This window comes from Podarcis filfolensis, assembly GCF_964270895.1.
Source record: "Podarcis filfolensis genome assembly, chromosome: 11".
In the NCBI taxonomy this organism is placed as follows: Eukaryota; Metazoa; Chordata; class Lepidosauria; order Squamata; family Lacertidae; genus Podarcis; species Podarcis filfolensis.
Window position 1 is genome coordinate 32,389,670 of NC_139613.1, and position 10,187 is coordinate 32,399,856.

A 10,187-nucleotide genomic window follows, 5' to 3' on the forward strand; every position below is an offset into this window, starting at 1 on the left:
TCTGTCAAAAATCAATGGTACAGCAAATACAGTGCAAAAACCAGTGGCAGGACTGCCTGGTTGCCAGATGATACTAGAAGACAGGTGAAAGTAAAACTCAAGGGGAGAAACTATTGAACTAAGCTGGGGCACTGTGACAGCAAACATTTCCACTTACAATAAGTTAACACTGGCATTTAGAACTTAATAACACTTCAGCTGTCTCTGAAGGGCACAAAATGTATTTGATTCTTCATGTATACAGCGACCTGAGTGTAAATGGCCTGACCTAAGTCCATGACCTTATTCATAAGCTACAAAGTTTGGGGGCATTTCAGCAATGAATGACATTTCAGCAATGAAGGACATTTGCACAGGGAAAAATCTTCACCATGTTTAACTGGCAGTGACACTCATTCTCTCCTATGGTGCTGGGTGCTGCCCCCCCCCCATTCTAGATTTTGCTCTCCAGACAGGAAACGTAGCTTCCTCACTCAGATTTGGCTTCAGGAGAATACCATCAGAATGAGGGCAAAAGAAGAAATCAGTGCCTCATATCCAGACAGAAAAGGATAGAAAGATACTTGAAATAAATAGTGCCTAGCAACCGAGGAGAGAGTGAGTAGGCAACAGCTGCAAAAGAAAGGCAAGTGAGGACCATGAGGAAATCTTTAGCTTCCTGTCCTCCTCCCTCTTACATTTAAGCCATGGGGGTGGCGAGGGGGGGCAACCTCCTTCAGACCTTTTTGGTCAGCCCTGTTTGTAACTTGCCCTGTCAAGAACATTATTCCCCAGAATGGAACCTGGTGCGGCTTCATTCATGCAACGTGCAGTCACAAACACACATACTACTTTGAGTGCTACTTCATACTTAAAATGCTGCTTGATGCAGTGTGTGTGTGTGTGTGAGAGAGAGAGAGAGAGAGAGAGAGAGAGAGGAGAGAGAGAGAGAGAGAGAGAGAGAGAGAGAGAGAGAGAGACTCCTCTGGAGGAAGTTATTTCCATCATTCTGTAGCACACATCAAGACAGCCTCATCTCACTTCACATCCAACTGATGGACAGATTTCAAGTCACCTCAAAGAAACCACTCCTACCTGTTTTCTAGACAGGGATGGGAATGAAGGGCATACATTTCAGTAGTTATGTAGTGCCAAAGTCATCTAGGAGTAAAAAACAACAACAACAAGGTCATACTGAAGTCTCTCTAGAGAGCTACAAGATGATTTCTTATGATATAATGCTGACATGAGTCAAGTGCATCTTATTTTCATTGCTAGAGCACCAGGAACAACTGTTCTGGTACAGGTGGATGTGGGTGATCGGAAAGTTGGGCCTTAGCTGCAAGAATTCCTATCAGCTTTCTTTATACTATGTGTGGTCATGTGTAATTGATCCTAATGCAGGTAAGTAGACTAAAGAGAACATTGTTAAATCAACTTATATCCTTGCCGGTGCAGATTTTATATCTGCGTTGTAGATCTGATAAATGCAAAAAGTGCTTTTTCTTTGGAAACTCGTTTAATTGCCCTAAAATAGCTTTCTTATAACTCAAAGGTGCTGCAGCATGCCTGAAAAAGTAGCAACGAACAATCCTTTTACATTCCATTCACAATCACATAAGCAGCCTCCATGAGTGTAAGAGCTCCCCACATCAGAATACAGTGGTACCTCGGGTTACAGATGCTTCAGGTTACAGGCGCTTCAGGTTACGGACTCTGCTAACCCAGAAATAGTACCTCGGGTTAAGAACCGTGCTTCAGGATGAGAACAGAAATCGCATGGTGGTGGTGGTGGCAGTGGGAGGCCCCACTAGCTAAAGTAGTACCTCAGGTTAAGAACAGTTTCAGGTTAAGAACGGACCTCCAGAATGAATTAAGTTCTTAACCTGAGGTACCACTGTAGTGGAGAGCACTATCTCCACTTGTCATGGTGTAAAATCATGTGATGGCTCTACTAATGGGTAGAATGCCTAAAAGGGCTCTTGATACATTGAGCTCCACACCAGACTAGAGGCCTAATGGAACTGTTTTGAGTTGGGCAGATAGAGCCATACCATCCAACTTTTTCCGACAGAAAACTGGGGTGCACATCTTCCAGGATGCACTCCCAAATGAGTCACATGACCTGCGCCTCACTCTTGCCCAAAAAAGCATTTTTTGGGGAGGTGAGATCTCATATAGCACTCAAGAGTGCACATTTTTGTGTGCTGTGCAAGATCATAGCCCTGGGAAAAGTGCTTTTCCAGGGCAAGAGAGCACAGGAGCACAGCACCCAAAATGGCCACCAAGATCTTGCATAAAAAAAACATTTCCCTGGGCACTTCAAGAGCCTGCAGCCTGAATTTCTTTTATCCTGAAATATAAGCATGTCAATTTGTCTGTTTATAGATATGGATTTCAGTACTGCACTGAATCTCAATATAAATACCATTAACATAAAAAGGTAAAGGTACCCCTGCCCGTACGGGCCAGTCTTGCCAGACTCTAGGGTTGTGCGCTCATCTCACTCTATAGGCCGGGAGCCAGCGCTGTCCGCAGACACTTCCGGGTCACGTGGCCAGCATGACAAGCTGCATCTGGCGAGCCAGCGCAGCACACGGAACGCCGTTTACCTTCCCGCTGGTAAGCGGTCCCTATTTATCTACTTGCACCCGGGGGTGCTTTCGAACTGCTAGGTTGGCAGGAGCAGGGACCGAGCAACGGGAGCTCACCCCGTCGGGGGATTCGAACCGCCGACCATGCGATCAGCAAGTCCTAGGCACTGAGGTTTTACCCACAGCGCCACCTGCGTCCCTTACCATTAACATACTGTGATATTATTTTGCACCAATATTATAAATAGTTCAAATAATGGCGTTCACCACACAGAATATGAAATTCCCACACTTCCAGAGTCCAAACCTAGCAAACATATGGATCATATCTGGCAAGAATGAAAGAATAGGAGGAAGTAATTGTTTATTAGTCTAAAATAATGTACTGAAATCCTGCTTCCACAGTCAAGGGCTCTTACTTGTTAAATGTGCAATAGCTGTAATCCTGTGGTTTGTTCTCTGAGTTATTGTCAGGTAAACTGACACATTAATTTGTCACATTCCCCCCCAAGGAAGAAACTATACAAACAGAAATCTCATTTATGCTTCACATCCCTAGATAGCAATTTCAGTTGATTCCTACTTTTCATGAACTGTATTTCATTTGAATTGACTGCAGGTCATGCTGGATGGCTAACAAAACTGGGTTTAATATCCCCAATTTTCATTCCACAGCACTTAGCAAAACATGCGGCCTATGTGCAGCTACCACAGCCATGTAGGCAATAAGGAGAGCCAGAAATTGTTATTTCAACTTAATAAATGAACCAAATGGCTCAGATAAAATTCCTGCAGATTATATTTTAACACAAGGATACTTTTTTTTTCTTTATTCATCAAGTTAGGCAAAATGGTTTGTGCATTTGCATGTGCTTCTCAAATAATTCCCCACGGCTTATTAAAGAACAATTCAGAGCTCTTTGGTGCTCTGCAGGCAACATTTTTGACAACCTCCCCTACCCTGTGCCAAGCCCCCTTGCCAAAACCAAGACCTCCTGGTCCTCTTCCTTGTCAACCCCCCACCCCTTAAAGCTAGCAAACCCCTCATCCCTTTCCACACTGGAGGACCAGCAGAGGCCACTGCCAATCCAAGTGGTGTGGTGAGAACAGGGTTCCCTTTCTTGATGCCTCATCACTAGCAAAGTTCAATGGTCGAGCATCTGTTTTGCATCAGGAAGATCTTGGCTTCAGTCTCCAGCATATTCAAGTAGAGCTAGGAGAGACATCAGAGACATGAAGATAGGCAATCCTGAGCTAGATAGCCTAACACAGTTCATCAGCTTCCTATGTTCCTATGTACTTCTGATGGCATCTCTTCCTCTTTGTCTGCTGGGCAGGGTAGACACTGTGGTGGATACCTCTTCTCACCACTGGAGATGCTTACTTGCTTACTGGTGTGCCAAAGATCTGCCATCCAGAAGGAAAAGGAAGGTGAGTGAGCACGTGATAGCTGATGCTGCTCCTTGCTATTTCTCCCAAAGTGCATAAGCAAGTATCAGCAATGGCAAGGAGCGCCACCCGGCTGCCATTACCACCATGTGCCCTCTCCCTTTGCAGGAGATGGATGGAGCGGAGGGGGACGTCTTGCCAAATCCTTCCCCCATCCAGCAAAACCTGGAACCAGCCCTGTTTCCATGTAACATAGAAGTGAGGAAAGACACACTTTTCAAGCAAGTACAAATCAAAGCTTTGTTCCTTATCTCCTCAAAGGACCATAGCATTCCAATTTGCAACAACAACAAAAATTAATTGCTGTTTGCTAATGATAAGACGGAGATAATGCAACAAGCCGCTAAATTTGCTTTGGCAATTGTAAAGCACTGTCAAATCTATTTTGATAGTTGTGATTAATTGCCATCTGGATAAATGAATTTATAAGTGATCTGCAAAATGTATTTTTGCAAATGGAATGGAATCTGAGGTAAACTGACAGCCATGTGTGAGATACGGTAATTCTAAAATCTTTACAGTTGTGTGTGTGTGTGTGTGTTACTATATTGCATTTACATCCATTGTTGTTGCAGACAAGCATTCCTATCCTTCAGTTACACTGGGGAGCGAGGAGATATGTGGATATTATGCTGTATGATACCTTATGCTATAAAGATATGGGTGGGGCTTGACCAAATCTGCTTTGTGCTGCTCCCAAAGAGCCAGCAACCACCTGGTTGCAGCAGAAGATCTACTATGAAACTAATGGAGCTTAAGCGTCAGGGCTCCTAATCCTGGAGGAGCCCCAGAAGCAACTTTCGTCCACATTGCTTAAAAATTGTGGGTCTAGTAGACCCAAATTGAATCACACGTGTACAGTTGTGGGGGAGGGGATTGTATACATTTCACCAGTCCCAAGGTTGAGAATCAGTAGCACAGATGTTGTAAATGTAGAGCGCTGTGATAAGTTGGCTAATGTATTTTGTCTCCCCTTTTAACACAGGGCAAGACCTTAGAGGAATGTACTTAAGTGGGGAACCCAAAAATGCAATCTCATGTAGAATTTGTATTAATCTGTTTTGATACAAACTCACTGATAGCAGTGGTTATCCAGACCTTGTTGCTGGTTGTGAAGCCCGCCCCCCATTAAAAGTTCAAGCTTCAGGGCCCCCCAAATGTAGGCCCACCACTGTCTGGTTGTCAGGAGCCTTTAAAGCTCTGCACAAAGTGGGGACCCAGCGCTAAGCAGGATTGCTCCCCCTTCACATCAGCTGACACAAAAAGAAAGAAATTCTGCTGAGTCTGGGCACACAGCAGCAAGTTCCCTACATGGAGCTCTTTGGCACACCTAAACTCAGCACTAAATGCAAATGAGATTTATGATGACACATTTTGTTGCTTCTGTGTAATATGTGAACCAGGTATGGATCCACTCTTTCTTGAAAGCCTAATAAACACAACTGTAATAGATTCTGGGGGTTGCATTTTAAAAAAACAACAACAAAAAAACAAAACAGTTAAGAACATACAGATTTATTTGACTGAGGTACATAACTAACAATTTTAACTAAGAGCAAAAACAGCAAGGAAGCCTGAAGACATTTTCTGAACAAAAAGTTGGGCATCCCATTTTCTTTCCAAAGAAAGGTAAACACAAGGGCACAGTATTGTCATTAACACTGAATTGTTCTCCCCAATGTGCTTTATGTTGCACACACATATTCACGTACGCTCACACAAAATGTTCTCTGCAGTCACTTTCCACAGAGCTGACATTCTGGAGTCATTTACTTGAGATTATATTACCCCTGAGGTATTTGATTCAAGGTTACTTTCCTTACTTTTTATGCAAACCATTGTATATTTTTAAACATTAGAAATTTACCTTAGGTGGTTTGAGATAAAAGTAATTGGAAGGGTAAAAGAAAACTCTAAAAATATATTTACCACTTCAGAAATAAATCATTACATTGGTCTAAAAAGTACATCAGTTTTGACTACTGGTATATGTAGCATCAAGGAGACTGAACTACAAATATTCTTGTATTATGAAATCACTATTGAGAGAGGCCTTAGTCATGCTTCTCTCATGCACATACGCACAGAGTTTCAGCATTAGAATATAACCATAACCAACCTTGTAGGGTTGTTGCACACTGACAGATTACAGAAATGTGATGATATATGTGAAACGCTATCCAGCAATATAAAGTGCTACTTAAATATGACCAATAAGTTAAGCAACAAGGCAACATGCAAGAATCTTGCGTGCATGCAATCACTGGTCTGGGTTTCTTTCTTTTTGCTTTATTTACATCATTTATGTAGGTAATGCATTTATGTAGATTATGTGGAAATGCCTGAAAACACAAATATTTGCAATGCTAGAATCTTCAGGTGGACTATTAAAGTAACTGTCACCATCCCTTTATGGTCACTGCTTACCATTTTTGGGGTAGTATCATAAGTCTCTGGTGTCCAACCAATCTTCCTATTAAGTTTATCATTTTTTAAAAATTATTACTAAGCTATATCAGAATAGAGACAGGACCTTTTGTTAGATCAGAGTGGCGAAGCAGGGTGACATTGCACACCTGGCTACCCACCACTTATGGAAAAATGGTGCTCCAGTCAAAATACAAAATTACACATTTGCTAGGTGAGCAACACATGGAGTTCCCTGCAGATTCCTACAGGGCACACTGTGAGGTCACTTCCTCTGCTTGCCCAGGCAGGAAGATTACCTCCTTATTACTTCCTCCTATCTGAGGAACAGTCTCTTTCTCATCATACAACCTTGGGGGTAGGATGCAGGTTCTGTGAGCTCCTGAGCACAGGCACCATCTTTTATCTAAGCCGTGTATTTTGTAATCTAGAAGTATATTTTGCCTGACATATTTCACCACTTTCTGCTTGAATTGTGTCTGCAACTTTATGTAAGTAAGCAATATTTTTATATTCTTACATTACAGACTTCTGTGTTGTTATTTTATTTAGAGGGATAAATAAAGGAGAAGGTCCAGTCTGCCAAAGGCATCCTGGATAGTTATAGAAAGCTACACAGCTTTGTCCCAAGTTTCCATGTTAAAGCTGCAAAGGATGATGTACATTTTGAACTCTTCTAAACTAGATGCTAATCTTACTGAAGTAAGAGGAAGGATAATTAATAAATAATATATCCTGGCCTCCCACCCAAATCCATCCCATCACCAGTGAGTGTCACAAATATTAAAGAGTTTGGGTTGTTGTTGTTTTTTTAAGTCACACAATAATGTGAAAAACAAATGGAAAGGAATGTTATGCGTTACAATATGTTACCCAGAGTTTACATTAAACAGAGTTTGGGTGGCTATCTGTCAGAGATTCTTCAGATGTGATTCATGCATTGCACAGGGTTGGACTATATTGTCCCTTGGGGTTCCTTCCAACTCTACAAATCTATGGTTCTACATGAAAGAGGCACAGGTCGGACGGAATAAGATTTGCCATTTCTAGCTCCCAGCAGTATACGCCTCACTTGTCTGTCTAGAGACTGAATAGGGAGTTCAGACATTTTCTCCCTACTTGCATATCTATGTCATAAAGTAACTACAAATAATTGGGTGTCCAGCCTTTAAAAACACGTGAAGTGAATGCAAAGTTAATGCAGAATGTCACAGTCTTAAGTAATAGCATTTTAATCAATCCTGCTACAAGAAAAATTCAATTTCTGTAAACGGGGAGGGGGGGAGCAAACAGAAACAGAAATTTGAACTGTGATTTTGTAACCATATTAAAAAATACATTTAAAATATAAGTAATTATGACTGCAATGGGTATACACACCTATACCTAACCCTAGATATGACTATGATTTTACTATTAAATTGTTTACTTATTGATGCAGATGCATTTTCTTTCTGAGCTACCATGTTTGTTTTTGTTGTTTTGTTGTTACTATTGTTACTATTATTATTCAGGGAAAGGTTAGCATACCTCACCCTTTTTAAAATTATACAGCGTATATCACTGCTTCTACAATCAAATTTCACTGGGCATATATATTCTGTGACAACTTCATGAATATGAAATGAATTCACACAAGTTTTAATGAATATTGGATGAATTAGCCATGACTGTTCATTCACTATACAGTGTTGGGGAAGTTTTATGAGATTGAAGTGACTGTGTTGATACTAGCAGTTATTTATGTCTGTACTGTAATTAACATAACACAGTATACATATATAGCCAGAGTATATATTTAACAAAACCAATATTACTTTCATCGGGATGACTTGGGTGCTTCTTCCGTAGTGCTGTTCAAGTCCCAGTGCTGAGGATTTGTTTTCACAGTATAGCTCACAGGTGGGCAGAAGACAGACTGGGGTCTCCTGGCAAATTTCTGGATGATTTGCAGGAGATTGGCAAGCATTTCTGACTCCCATGTATTTAACAACAATAACTACAAACTCCTTCCCTCTGCTCTAAATTATACTGCTGAAATGAAGGTTAACCAGGAGCAGGATTTTGCTTAGAACAGGGGTGGCTAATTCTCAGTTCAGATGTCTAATCAAGCACCCTGGTCAGTTATTACACACACACACACACACACACACACAATCCCACACACACTGATTTTGGTAACAACAATAGCAACAAATAAATAAGTAGACATAGCACTGAAAGGGATGAAGACGAGCACTCTGATAGAAATGCAACTTGTCCACTAGTTGTAGTTTCTGAGTCACCTTCAAAGGCAACCCTATGTAGAATGCATTGCAGTAGTCCAAATGGGAGATAACCAGAGCATGTACTACTCTGGCAAGACAGTGTGCAGGCAGGTAGTGTATCAGCTGGCATACCAAATGGAGCTGTGCCCTGGACACAGAACTGACCTGCAACTCCTTGGACAGGGGTGAGTCCAAAATGTCTCCCAGGCTGTGCACCTGGTCCTTTAGGACACAGTTACAGATAGGTAGCCGTGTTGGTCTGCCATAGTCAAAACAAAACAAAAAATTTCTTTCCAGTAGCACCTTAAAGACCAACTAAGTTAGTTCTTGGTATGAGCTTTCGTGTGCATGCACACTTCTTCAGATACACTGAAACAGAAGTTGCCAGATCCTTCTATATAGTGAGAAGGTGGGGAGGGGTATTACTCAGAAGGGAATGGGTGATTGGCAGATAGCTGTGATGAGCCTATTGACAACTCTTAACGACTGCAATAGGTCTTACAGGAAAAAGCAAGGGGTGAGAAGGTGAAAAATGGCTTTGTCATGTATAATGAGATAAGAATCCAATGTCTTTGTTCAGACCAGGTCTCTCCATGGTTTTAAGTTTGGTAAAACCATGTTTAGGACACAGTTACTGTTGAGAATTCCATCCCACCTTAAGGAACAGGCATGTGGAATTGTTGTGTGTCACATGTCAGTTTACATTCCAGCACAGTATGCTGAGAACTTCCGTTTGTGTATAGCTTTTGCTTTTGCTGTTCTCTCTGAGACAACATGTGAGAGAGAGACCACATGTTTCTTTGTCCTGATTTATGTTTAATAAATCTGTAGCTGTAGAATGTAGAATGCCTCACACCTATTCTGTGTGCACAGTACACTCTGCTAATAGCATGCCCTAGCTTTTGAAGTCCAGGTCACTGATTTACGTTGGAGCACGGGCCAATGGAAAGAGACGGCATAGCTGGGGCTTGCCAGCTGGCCTCCCAGCCCTCTGCATGTTGACAGTTACCCCATTCAGGCCCACAGTTACCCTATTCGGGCCCAGGGAGTTCCCCACACCTGCCCTCCCCCTGTCCACCAGAAACAGTGCTTCTGTCTTGTCAGGATTCAACCTCAGTCCACTGACTGCCATTCATCCAGGACTGCCATCCAGGACATTATTCAAATTTCCTGCTTACTTACATACATTCAATTGGATGTTTGTAAAGCTACTTATTCCAACACTTTATCACATTCAACCTGTATGCCCATTTGATGTGGCATGAACCCAAACCAAAGGAAACTTGTTGGCTTTGCTGTCTGGATATCATGCAGTTCTAATGCAGATGCTTCTTAAAGGAATGCCTGCTGTTGCTCCTTTGACAACATCTGTCTTTGCCTCACAGCAACCAACACAGATTGTGTAAACTAGCAGGAGCACGTTATTTCCTGCCGAGATTAACAGGAGTAATAGCTATTTTCACTTCACAAG